Source organism: Camelus bactrianus, chromosome 9 (genome assembly GCF_048773025.1).
Source record: "Camelus bactrianus isolate YW-2024 breed Bactrian camel chromosome 9, ASM4877302v1, whole genome shotgun sequence".
Taxonomy (NCBI): domain Eukaryota; kingdom Metazoa; phylum Chordata; class Mammalia; order Artiodactyla; family Camelidae; genus Camelus; species Camelus bactrianus.
Window position 1 is genome coordinate 45,561,535 of NC_133547.1, and position 12,455 is coordinate 45,573,989.

Below are 12,455 nucleotides of genomic sequence, written 5' to 3' on the forward strand. Positions count from 1 at the left end.
CCAACCATGAATAGAGGGCTACAACTGTCAGTCCTACCTCCCACCCTCTAGAGGGGGAAGAGGGACTGGAGGTTGAATCAGTCAGCAATGTCCAGTGATTTAACCAATGATGCCTATGCCATGAAGCCTCCATAAAATTCCCAAAAGTGTGGTTAGAGAGCTTCCAAGTTGGTGAACATGCAAAGGTGCTGGGAAAGTGGCAAGCTCACGGCTGGTATGGAAGCTCCACACCCCTACCCACATACCTTGCCCTGTGCATTTCTTCCACCTGGCTGTTCCTAAGTTGTGTTCTTTTATAATAAGTGGGTAATCTAGTAAGTAAAGTGTTTCCCTGGGTTCTGTGAGCCACCCTAACAAATTAATCTAACCCAAGGAGGAGGTTTTGGTAACCTGTGATCTATAGCCAGTTGGGCAGAAGCACAAGTAACCACCTGGACATGCAATTGGCATCTGAAATATGGGGGGTCAGGGCCATACTGATGGAATGAACCCTTAACCTGTGGAATCTGATACTATCTCCAGGTAGGTAGTGTCAGAATTGAGTTAAATTGTAGGTCACCCAGCTGGTGTCACAGATCTGTTTGGTGTGGGGAAGCCCCACACTCACATTTGGTGACCAGAAGTATCAGATAGTGTGGTAGTAGTATGAGAGGAAAGGCGACACACTGGAGTGTGTTCTTAATTCACTTTTTGGACAGTTCACTACTCATGTATAGAAACACAATTGATTTTGTATCTTATATCCTGCAACCCTGCTGAACTCATTTATTAGAGCTAATAATTTTTACTAGATTGGATTCTTTAGGGTTTTTTATATACAAGATCATGTCATCTGCAAAAAAGAAAAAGATATTTTTACTTCTTTCCTATCTGAAAACCTTCTATTTCTTTTTCTTGCTTAATTTCTTGACTAGAACCTCCACTACAATTTTGAAAAGCAGTGGCAAGAGTTCTTACCTTGTTTCTGATCTTAGAGGAAAGCTTTCATTATTTCACCATTAAATATGATGTTTGCTGTGGGTTTTCTATAGAAGACCTTTAGTAGATTGAAGACATCCCCTTCTATTCCTAGTTTGTTGAGTATTTTTATCATGAAAGCACATTAGGTTTTGTCAAATGTTTCTTCTGCATCTCTTGAGGGAATTCTGTAGTTTTTGTCCTGTATTCTATTGGTATGATGTATTACATGTATTGATTTTCATCTGTTAAACCATTTTTGTATTCTTGGGATAAATCCTACTTGATCATGTGCGTGATACTTTTCACGTTGCTAGTTCAGTTTGCTAGTGCTTTGTTGAGGACTTTTCCATCAATATTTAAGAGATATTGGCTTGTAGCTTTCTTTTACTTCAGTGTCTGCCTGGTTTTGATATCAGCGCAGTAACGACTTCATTGACTGAGTTATGAAGTTTTCCCGCTCTTTCTATTTTTTGGAGGAAAGTTTGTGAATCATTTGTGTTAATTCTTTCCTCAAGATTTGTTAGAATTCATCCATGAAGTGATCTAGGCCTTAGCTTTTCTGTACATGGGAAGGCTTTTTAATTAATAATTTAATATCTTTACATATTATAGATTTATTTAGATCACCTATTTATTCTTGAGTCATTTTAAGTAACTTGTAACTTTCTAGGAAATTGGTCATTTTTGTCTGTGTTCTCTAATTTGTTGACATACAATTGTTCATAGTATTTGCTTATCATCCTTTGCATTTCTGTAAGATTGGCAGTGATGCCTGGTCTTTCATTCCTGATTTTAGTCATTTCAGTCTTTCTTTTTCTCTTGCTCAGTCTAGCTAAAGGCTTGTCAGCTTTACTGGTCTTTAAAGAACCAACCTTTTGTTTCCTTGATTTTCTTTAATGCTTTTTAATTCTGTTTTACATTAATTGCCACTGTAGTCTTTATTATTAAAAAAAAAGATACTTTTTGTCTCTAATAACTATTTTTGTCTTGAAGTCTATTTTGCCTGGTATTAATACAACCATTCCCTCTCTTTTGGGTACTGTTTATATGTAATATATTTTTCCAGCCTTTTACTTAAACCTATTTGTTGTCTTTGAATGTAAAGTACGTCTTTTGTAGTGTATAGTTGGATTGAGGTTTTTCCTCCGCTTTTCCAACCTCTGCTTTTTTATTGACTTTTCATTCCATTTACGTTTAAATAATTATTAATAAGACAGGATATCATTTGTCCTTTTGCTGTTTTTTTTTTTCAATATGCCTTAGGGACTTTTTGTTCTTCTGTCCCTTCTTTTGTGTTAAATAGATATTTTCTAGCATAAAACATTCCCTTGCTCTCTCACTCTCTCTCTCTCACTCTGTCTCTGAGGAGAGACAGACAGACAGAGGGAGAGATGTAAAAATATAGAGATATATATACACACTTACGTACATATGTGTATGTGTGTTTTACCTTTTTTCTTAGTGGTTGGCCTGAGGATAATAAGATCTTAACATAAAACAACCTAGTTTAGATTAACACCCTGCATTTTTATAGCACGTTCTCATTTACATTTCTTTATTTAATTCTCAGAAAGGAGAAAATAAAAACTTGTGGTGCTTCTCTAGGAGCAAATTATAGCCACTTGAGAGAAATCCCTTTCTGCTTCCCAGAGTATAGCTTTTCAGGATGATCATAATACTTTTGTATGGATTCGCCAACTTCCAAAGTGCATTCACATACATCAGTGATTCTCAAAGTGTGGCCTAAGGATCCCTGAGTTTTCCTGAAACATTTTCAGGGGTCCCCAAAGGTAAAACTCTTTTCATAATAAGACCAAGATGTTACTTACCCTTTTAACCTCTCATTCTTTCACAAGAGTCCAGTAGAGTTTTATAGAAGTTACATAGCATGTGATATCATAACAGATCGAATGCAGAAGCAGGTACAAGAATTTACTGTCTCTATGAAGTCAAGCATTAAAGAGGTTTGCAAAACTAAAAGAATGTCTTTCTCTCTAAGTTGTTTTTGAGAATATGGTGGTATCTCATAAAATGTGTTCTTTATGCTAATATAAAATAGTTTATTACTATTAATTTTAAATAAGTTATTTGTTTTAATTTCTCAGTTTTAATTTATAATATGGTAAATATAGACAGATATAACACATGTAAACAAAAACTTGTTTGGGTTCTTGATAAATTTTAAGAGTATAAAGGGGTCCTGAAAACAAAAATTTCGGAAAGCTGCCGACAGATTATCTAACTTAACCATCACAACAGCACCATGTGAAAAATCAGACGCGTTCAGTCCCTTAACACTATGGCTCCTTGGATGAGAAAACTGAGACTATGGGCCTGAGACTATGCCTGGGAGGACTGGCTTTGATGAGAATGTGGTCAGTGATTCTAAGGCCAGCACCAAAATGGTTAACTGGAATGACTGAATAGACACTATCTAGGAGTTATGACCTCTGGATGGCCATTGACAAGGTTGACCTCTCCCATGCTTTGAATGCTCTCCCTGCCTTGGTTGCCATGACGCTATGTTTCTAGTTTTGCAAATGGCTTCTCTTCTTCAACTTGCCCCTTAGCTATGGCTATTACCCAACAGTCTATCCTCAACTCTCTTCTAGTCTCACCCCATGGTCTCCCTGGATGATCTCACCCACCATTACATAAGATATTTCCCAAATGGGTCTCTCTAGCTTAAAATCTGTCCCTTGAGTTTCAAAGCTAAGTACTGAATGTGTCTACCTGGACATTCCTCAGATGTTTCAAACTCATATGCTCAAACTTCCCTAATCACTAGGCATTCAATATACTGTTCTAGGCACAAGTAATGGAACAGGGAACAAAACATAGTGCCTTGTCTTAAGGAAAGAGCAATCTAGTAGAGATGATCATTTTGTCCAAAACCAACTTCTGAATTTTGGATCTGGCTATTGTTATCCACATTGGCCCAGTTACCCAAGACTTCTCCTTCTTCCCCATCCCCTCCATCCAGTGAGTTACCAGGTTTTATGCATTCTATTTCTGCAATGTCTTTCGAGCCTTCACTTCTCTCCATCACTACTGCAGCTTCCTCAGATGAAGTGTTCCTCATCTGTCTTATGAACTATCGCCATAATCTCCAAGCCAGTCTCCTGGGCTCCTGTCTCATCCTCATCAAATTCCTCCTTTACACTGCTGCCTGGGTGATCATTTCATAACCTCAGATCTGCTTTCCTTGGTACCATGCTAAAACTTCAATGGCTCCCTCTTCCCTATAAAACAAAACCTGAACTCACTAGCCTGATTTGCAAGGTTCTCTAGGAACTGACCTTTGCTTCACTTCCAGTTGCTTCTCTGAATGTATCCAAGAATTCCAAATGGTGTTTCTGATGGCAAATATGCCCTCCCTAATCACCTGGTCAGCCTTCATGACCCTTCAAGTATCTTCTCCTCTGTTAAAATGTGGATGAACTTCCCATGAAGTCTTAGTAATTCTCTCTTTTGGTCTACCACTGTATCTTGTACACGTTTCTGTTCATTGTAGTATTTATCACAATGTATTATCATATTTCTTATTTCCCTGGCTATCTCCCCCTCTGGACAGAACACTTTGATGGCAGGAACTTACTCACCTTGGTATCACCAGTCCAGGTGCATTGCCTGGCATAGAGTGGGTATTAAATACATATTTATTGACTTAATGTTGAAGGCCTGTAAAATATGGATCACATCCAAATTTTTCCCCATTTTCTAAATTTACAATTCCCTTCCCATTTTCCACCCAATCACCCAAACCAAAAACCTGGGTATCTCTATTAATAAGCACCACACTCTTCCTTATCCCCTATAGCCAGAGTCACTGAGCCCAACTTACTCTGTCTCTGTAATCTCTCTCCAGTTTGTCAGTTGCCCTCTGGCACCACCTTTGAAAAAGTCACCTATCCCTTATGAACACTGCAGCCATATTTTCAACCTCCAAAATTAGGACATGGACTTTCCATGACACCACCAGATACGAGGTATTCTGAGAAACAGATGTAAGTTCTGAAAAAGTGGAGTTCTTTAAATGTTTCCATGATTTCCAAGGACAGCAGTAGAGAATATTTGAAATCAGAATGCTATTAAGAATTCAGGCTGGCCAGTCATTTAGCCTTGATAATAAGGTTCCTGGGCCTCTGCTTTAAGAGTCTCAGACCTTAAGCTATTATTTATCATCTGAATGACAAAGGACAAACGTACAGGCAAGAATAATTAAAAACACAATGTTGTAAATACCAGAGAAGCAAGAAGGTAACTGAGGAGAGAAATACAGAGGAGATGTGACCTGAGCTGGGCTTTTAGGTCCTTGTAACAGAGGTGTGCCAGCTACCACCTGAAGCTGCCCACGTGGAAACACCCCAGCTCCAGTCCCCACTGATGGAATTGGATCCTTGTCTACCAGCCACGGTTGACTGACCAAAGAAAGTTGACTCAAGGCCAGTTCTTCCTTGAACACTCCTGCATCTCTGTCTCGGACCAGCATAAAAAGATGAGCTGTTCTAATTCCCTTCCGGAATGGAACATCTGGCAACACAGGCAGTTGCTAAAAGACTTGCCGCGGGCATTAGCTTCAGGTAAAGGTAGGGCTGGAGGTTTCAGGGCAAATCAGAGCCAGAGTAGACAGAACCAGCTGTCAGTAGAAGAACCAACGATCAAGGGAAGCGGCAAAAGCAAAGGAAAAGAGAGACCTTGCACCTGAGACAAGAGTGGTGGAGCAGCCTGTCCCGGAAGCCACCTCGGAACTTAAAGTCTTGCCTTTTCCAGTCCAAATCTATATGGGTAGCCTACCAGCTACTCCTTAACCTTCCTTTCCTGGTGATTTTTTAAAATGCTGTTCCTTGCAACGTGAGAGCTAAACTGAAACACATTCAACCAAGCAGAGTGGAGGGGAAGAGAATTTCAGGAGCCCAGGTCAGCATGGATGGAGGCACAGAGATTGAATTTCTCATGGACTACTCAGGGATGGGTGGAGAGGGATTTTTTGGGGTTTTTTTTGTTGTTGTTGTTTTGTTTTGTTTTGTTTTGTTTTAACGTGGGAGATAAAAGTGACTGGAACTTCTTGAATTTTAAACAAGCCAAACTGGTATCTGGTAAATGAATGTAGGCTAAGGCCAGAAAATATATGCCTTTGAATAACAGGATCGAGACTTTAGACTTGATGCCACAGGCAACAGAAAACCCCAGCAGTTTGGAACAGGAAAGTGATACCATTGGTCTGGTACTTGCAAATCAGGACGTTCTTGGAAGACATTCCCTTCACCAACACTGAAGCATGCTTGCCTGGTCCCGCCATGATGGACTGAACACGTGTGGGTAACGTATGGCCAAGAGCAGTGGTTGGGAGGCAGAACTACTGATCAGGATGGCTGGAGGGAGGCAGACAGCCTAGAAGCTAGGAAAGAGAGCCAGAGACCCCCAGCCTGGCACACAGCTATGGGAAATGCTGTGACGCTTCCTGACGGACCAGCGATAGCTATAAGATCAGTGAATGCCACCTCCATGTGCAAACCCATGCATGCTCAGTTCTAAATGGGCCCATTATGACAAGGACTGCTGGGCCCTTTATGGACTTCCATGTGGAACCCAGATGTCAGCTGTCCCCTCATCCTTTCAACCAGGCATTTGCAGCAGCTGTCCGTTTCACACCACGTCAGCATGGACTTAGGTCTCAGCAGCTCCCCCCTCAAATCCACTCACATCATGTTAATGAACAGCGGAGACTCTCCCGACAGTTTCATGCGTATTTGCATGGCACAGCCCACAGCAAACAGTTAAAAAGAAGAAACAACCAGGGATCATGTTCTGTAAAGCCCTCCTTCGCTGGACAGCCACCAGGGGTCTCTTTTTCAACCCATCCCCCTGGTCTAGTCTCCTGGGTCCTCTTTCTCCTTCCCAGATTCCTCCTGCTCTGTTATGCAGAGTCATTCTGTTCTGCCTGAGCTGCCATTCCCCCAATTTGCATACTCAAGCCTAAGAGTTCGCAGGACCCACCTCCCCTGAAATGACAATTGAGGTTATAAACAAAGCATCTGTTGTTGCACAAACACAGCAATAAGCATATGGATTAGTAGTTTCCAACCTGGCACCAGCTGTGTTTCCTCGGGCCCCATCACTTCGCTCTCTGGGCTTTTGTTTCTTTCTTTCATCTAAAAGGCATAGGGGGTGCAGTCTGGGTGAACCCCATCTGCAGCCCAGCTCTCGGTTTGGCCTCTGGGTAAGAGTAAAATGAAAAGACCAGGGTTGGGGGGTGTAAAGAAGCCAGCTGTATAAACTGGGCCTTGTGTTGAGGGATTGGCTGCCGTAGTTGGATATGGGGATACTAGGGGCTAGGGTAGAAAGGATAGGGAGGATGGGGTCAGGCAGGGTCCCGGGGGCAGGGAGAGTGAGGTGTGGGGCTGCCAGCCTCCGGCAGGCAGGATGCTACCCAAATGCAGAGCACGGAGGAGAGATGACTTTGTCTCCGCAGCCACCCACGCTCTGACTGCATTAAGGCTCACACTGGGCCCACGATGACTTTTTGATGAAGTGGACGCAGCATCCTGCAGTGAGCAACAGTCGCAGGGAAGAGAAAAGCTCAGCAGAAAGCACCCCCAGCTTTCCAATATGCTCTTCTCTCATCTGCTTTCTTTTTAAAGTGCGTTTTCTGGATGCCGATTTCATTCTAAGCTATCTATAGCTTCTCAGTAAGCGAGAATGGGGGAAAATCCAACAGCAGTGACAGCCAAGAGGTCAGTTTCTGTGGGAACACCTATGCATGTCTACTGTACTGGGCAAGAACGGAACAAAGTCGCTTTTATCTCCAGCTTTCCAAAAGCCTTTGTGTGCTTTAGAAGCTGGTTATTATTGCATTATTAAAGCCCCAGTGAGCCGGAGCCAAGGCATGGATACGCCAGAGCTGTCCCAGGCAGCTTCAGCTAGTTCAGACTTCTCATCCTGTGACCTAACCTGACTCCTAGCTTGCCATCCATAGCATCCCAGGGAGGAGGGAGCAGGAGGGAGAGGCCAGGCCCTTGGAGAAGGTGCCTTGGGCTTCTAACCAAACTGGTCTGTCCAGTTCTCAGGAATCATTTCGAGCATAATCCATTTTGCCAATATTGTGTTTCTTAAAGCACCCGCAGTGTAAACTGGGGAAGAACTATTGCGTAAGGACATACATATCTGAAACCAGATTTTCCCAGGTTTCAGCCAGCAGGCTGTGCAGAGGTGGTTGGGAGGGCAAGGTGTTCAGCTTTATGTGTGTCACTGGGGGCGGGGGGTTGGGCTGGGGCATAATTTGCTGAGTACAGATTTGCTCTAGTTTGTCACAGATGCCTACTCACCTGTGCGCCTTGTCTTCCATCCCAACCCCTCCTCTCACAGAGGAGAAGAGGAAGCCCAAAGAGGCAAAGGTGACTTGTCCAAGGTCACACAGTGACTCGGTGTCCTGCTGTGATATCCACAGCCTGGACACCTGCTGAGCATGCGTGGTGCTCATTCTCCAGACCTGCAGGCACAGATGCCCTTTCAACAACAGTGTCAGTTTCACCTTGGTGTTTGGGCAGCTAAGCCCCTAGAAGGCACAGACTGTCTATTTCAAGGGGCCTTGTGTGGCGTGCAGCAAGGCTCAGACACGGGTTGGAGCTTATGCTTCTGGACAAACCCTGAAAAAAATGATCAATGTCACATCCTCCTGATTAGGTCTAGTGCAAGTATTCTCAAGTAAATACAGGGAAAATGGTCCAGCTGGAGAGGGTGCAGAATGAGAGAAAGTCAGAGAGCTGCCATGGATGGTTGTGCAGTCCACGCACTCCACAAGAAGCCTGGATGAAGGACCAAGCAGTGGCCAAAATCCAGCTGCCTTCCACTAACCGGGCACTACCCTGGCAAAATGTTTCTCATCTTTTCAGTTTCATCAAAACTTCACCTTTGGGTAGAAAAGCTTCCCTCTCTGCCAGCCCTTCCTCTGTCCTTCCCTTTTACCTCATTCCTGTTTAGTAAAAGTTGCACCTTTTTTTTGTTTTGTTTTTTCAGGTTCACTTTTTAAGCTATAATCCTCAAACTAGTTCTGCTCACATCGCACTGTTTGAAGCCACTGAGCCCATCTTCACTTGAGCCCAATCCACTTCCTGGGCATGGTCTTCCCATGATGCATCTGGCCACCTCTGTTCATGTGTCACTTCCTCCAGGAAGCCTTCCCTGACCATTACCTTTTCCCTTCACACATCTATCGTCCACAACATCCTAGGCACATGTATGGGAGCTTTCAATACATTGTGGAATGATCTATTCATAAGCCCATCTTCCCCTTAGAACTGCCCTGGCCAGTGTAGTAGCCACCAGCATATGTAGCTATTGAGCATTTAAACTGGTCTAGTCTGAATGGAAATGTGTTGTAAATGTAAGATATATACCAGATGATGTAAAGTATCTCATTGATAATTTGTATATTGATTGCATACTGAAATGACAATAGGCTAGATATATTGGATTAAGTTAAATGGCTGATTAAAATGAATTCCACCTGTTTCTTTTTATTTTTTAATGTGGCTAGTAGAAAATTTAATTTACATGTGTGTCTTGCATTATATTTCTGTTGGACAGCACTGCTTAGATCATAAACCTCTTGGGGTCAGAGACCATGTCTTATTTAACTTTGTACCCCTAGACCTGATGCTGACACACATTTGGGTGCTGAGAAGTAGCAATACAGTTGTCACTGTGTATTGTCACTGTCATTAGCCAATGTTTGTCTTTACCAGGATGCTTGTCTGCCCTGAGCACAGAGACGGTGCCCCACCTATCACAGTGCTTGGCAAGAGGCAAATGCAGAAAAGAAGAATGAGGTAAAGAAAATATTTTAGCTAAATATGTAAGAAGGGTTTCTTTTAATTTAATCTTGCTTTATTTCTACAGGGGGACTAGAGACATGATAAGGAAACTTAGTATGTGGGAAAAAGCCAAGTAGCTGGTTGGACGTTTCTGTTAAGACAGAGGAAGTAAGTGGGGGAGGAGGTAGTGCAGCTGCGCCCCCGTGGCCAGCCCAGCAGTCTGTTAGATGAGGGGCAAACGTCCTTAAAAGTCAGAGATTAGATGGGGGGAGGGTCTAGCTCAGTGGTAGGGCGTGTGCTTAGCACGCACAGCATGAGGTCTGGGTTCAGTCCCCAGTACCTCCATTAAAACATACAAACAAACAAAGTCAGTGATTAGAAAAACCGTTCTGGGCTATGCAAATAAACACAGGACAAAGGACACAGAATATAGAGACTAATATTCACAATGACATCATTTAATAACTTAGCCTGTCCTCTTTGGTATTGATCAGTGTGCTGTTAATTCAAATTTTAAAAATCTGTAAACTTTTTTTTGACTATGGAAATCAAACTGGCTCATTGTAAGAAAAAAAAAAATTTTTTTTTAAGCCAAAACCTTGTGGAGGGGGACAGGATATAGCTCAGTGCACAAGGTCCTGGGTTCAATCCCCAGTACCTCCATTAAAAAAAAAAAAAAAAAAAAAAAAAAAGCCAAAACCTCACAATTACATTGAAACTTTTAAAATGAAAAGTGAAAGTCCTCTGTGACCCACTCCACAGAAAAACCCAATAACCACTAATAACGAGTTGGTCTTCTTCCTTCTAGGCTTTTCCATCATTCAGATACTTTCTTTGCTCAACTTTTTCCCCCCCATAAATCAGATTCTGTTCTAAATATCATCCTGCAACTTACTTTTCAAATGTATAGGTATACTGTCAACATCCCCCCCCCACACCATGTCAGTATATAAAAATCTATCTGTTCTTTTTAGCTGGAGCAGATTGTTCCAATTATTGAAATAACCCCCTTGTGTCTGGACACCAACAATAAGGACACTTTTTTGCTCTTGCAAACAGGCTGCAGCAAACATCCTCAGACATGTCTTTGCAACTGTTGTGTTTCTATAGGAACAAAAACAGTTTCATTTCTGTCCTAATGAAGACTGTGCTGCTAATCAGAATAGGACCACCCACATTAAAAACAACAACAACAGATTGGGGTTTGGGGGGGTGCAAGGAGGAGTTGTTGGTGGTAATGGGGGATGTTGAGGCTTGGTTTCAGTTTTTTGTAGGAATGAAAGAACAGTCTGCTTAGCACAAATCTCATTTTCTAGCTCAAATTCTAATATTGTTACCTTTTTTAAAATTGAAATATAGTTGATTTAGTTACAATGTATTTATTTCTGGTGTGCAGCATAGTGATTCAGTTATATATATATTTCTTTTCATTATAGGCTATTACAAGCTATTGAATTTAGTTTCCTGCACTGTACATAAAACTGTTACTTTAAAACTTAATCTGAAAGTTCAGTTTTGGATCAGCCTTTGTGAAATTCAAGAATATTCTCTTACCTGTATCCCAGAAGAACTGTAATTGGATACATCCTTGGGTCTGGCATTCACTGGGTCAGTTTCCACTTTTTCCTATTGAGGGACTTACAGGTTCTTTAGTTACACAGGTAACTGTGGTGTGAAATTCAAAACAACAGTATGTCTCCCATACTTTTGAGAAAGAAAACTTCGGATGGTAAACAGTGCCCTCAGGGTTTGTCCTGCCCCACAGGGTACACCTAGATGCCCTCCCGGATTTGCCTTATATAGGGCCAGTGTAGACCAGTCACTCGTCTCTCCTGTGAAATGGTGCCGTGTACTTTATCATCCTTGTCAGGAATAATGTGAAGCATCACTGCCAGGATTACAGATAATGTGTGTAAAGCACAAGAACAAGGTAACTAGTATTATTTTCAATGGAAACTACTAGGATTAAGTAACAAACGAGAAAGATAGAAGTAAAAGGTAGTGAGGAGAAAAGATCCAAGGCGTGTTAGTCGTCACTCTGGACAATTTCATTGCAGCAGCTTTGACACCTGTTGTCTCTGGTGCCGGGAACTAACGTCAATCATGGGGATGCTGTCTGCCGAGTTCTGTGTGAGGGATTTTACATACATCATCCTGCTGAATGCTTGAGACAAATTTGTGAAGTCATCTTTCCCCATTTTATAGATGGAAAAAACCAAGACCCAAGTTTAATGTCTAAATGGCTATCTCAGACTTATCGAAGGAGTAAGTGGTTAAGCTGGTGTTACAACTCAGAGCAGTTGTCCCCAAACCCACGCTTGTCTGGGTACCAGGCCACTGTCCACAGCATCTACTGCCTCACGAAGCCTTAACAGTTGCATATCTTCTGCACATCTTTCTCCACCTGACCCCACTCCGATCTGTGGCAGATCCAGGGCCTCCCTCTTGCCTTGTTTAATTCTCTACTGTATCAGTCAGGACTCTCTCAGCCACAAGTGGCAGAAAGTCAAAGCAACCTGGCCTAAGCGCATTGACTCATGTACATGAAAAGTCCCAAGGTTGACTTGGGCGTCAGGTATGGCTGTACTCAGGGGCTCAGATAGTGTCAGTAAGCTCTGTCTATCTTCCCTGAGCCTCTGGGTTTTAGGACTGACTTTATTCTCAAAGGGCTTTCTTCTC

General features: G+C 42.3%; 1 protein-coding gene across 7 annotated transcripts in view; it reads left to right on the forward strand.

The window, feature by feature from the left end:
• The window catches only part of MAB21L3 (mab-21 like 3), a 261,064-nt gene that overhangs the window by 191,218 nt on the left and 57,391 nt on the right, over nt 1-12,455 (forward strand). For all 7 annotated transcript variants that reach the window (XM_074370260.1, XM_074370258.1, XM_074370261.1 and 4 more), the window contains exon 10: nt 9,708-9,791. The gene's annotated coding sequence lies outside the window, so the exon portion shown is untranslated. The remainder of the gene's footprint in view (nt 1-9,707; nt 9,792-12,455) is intronic.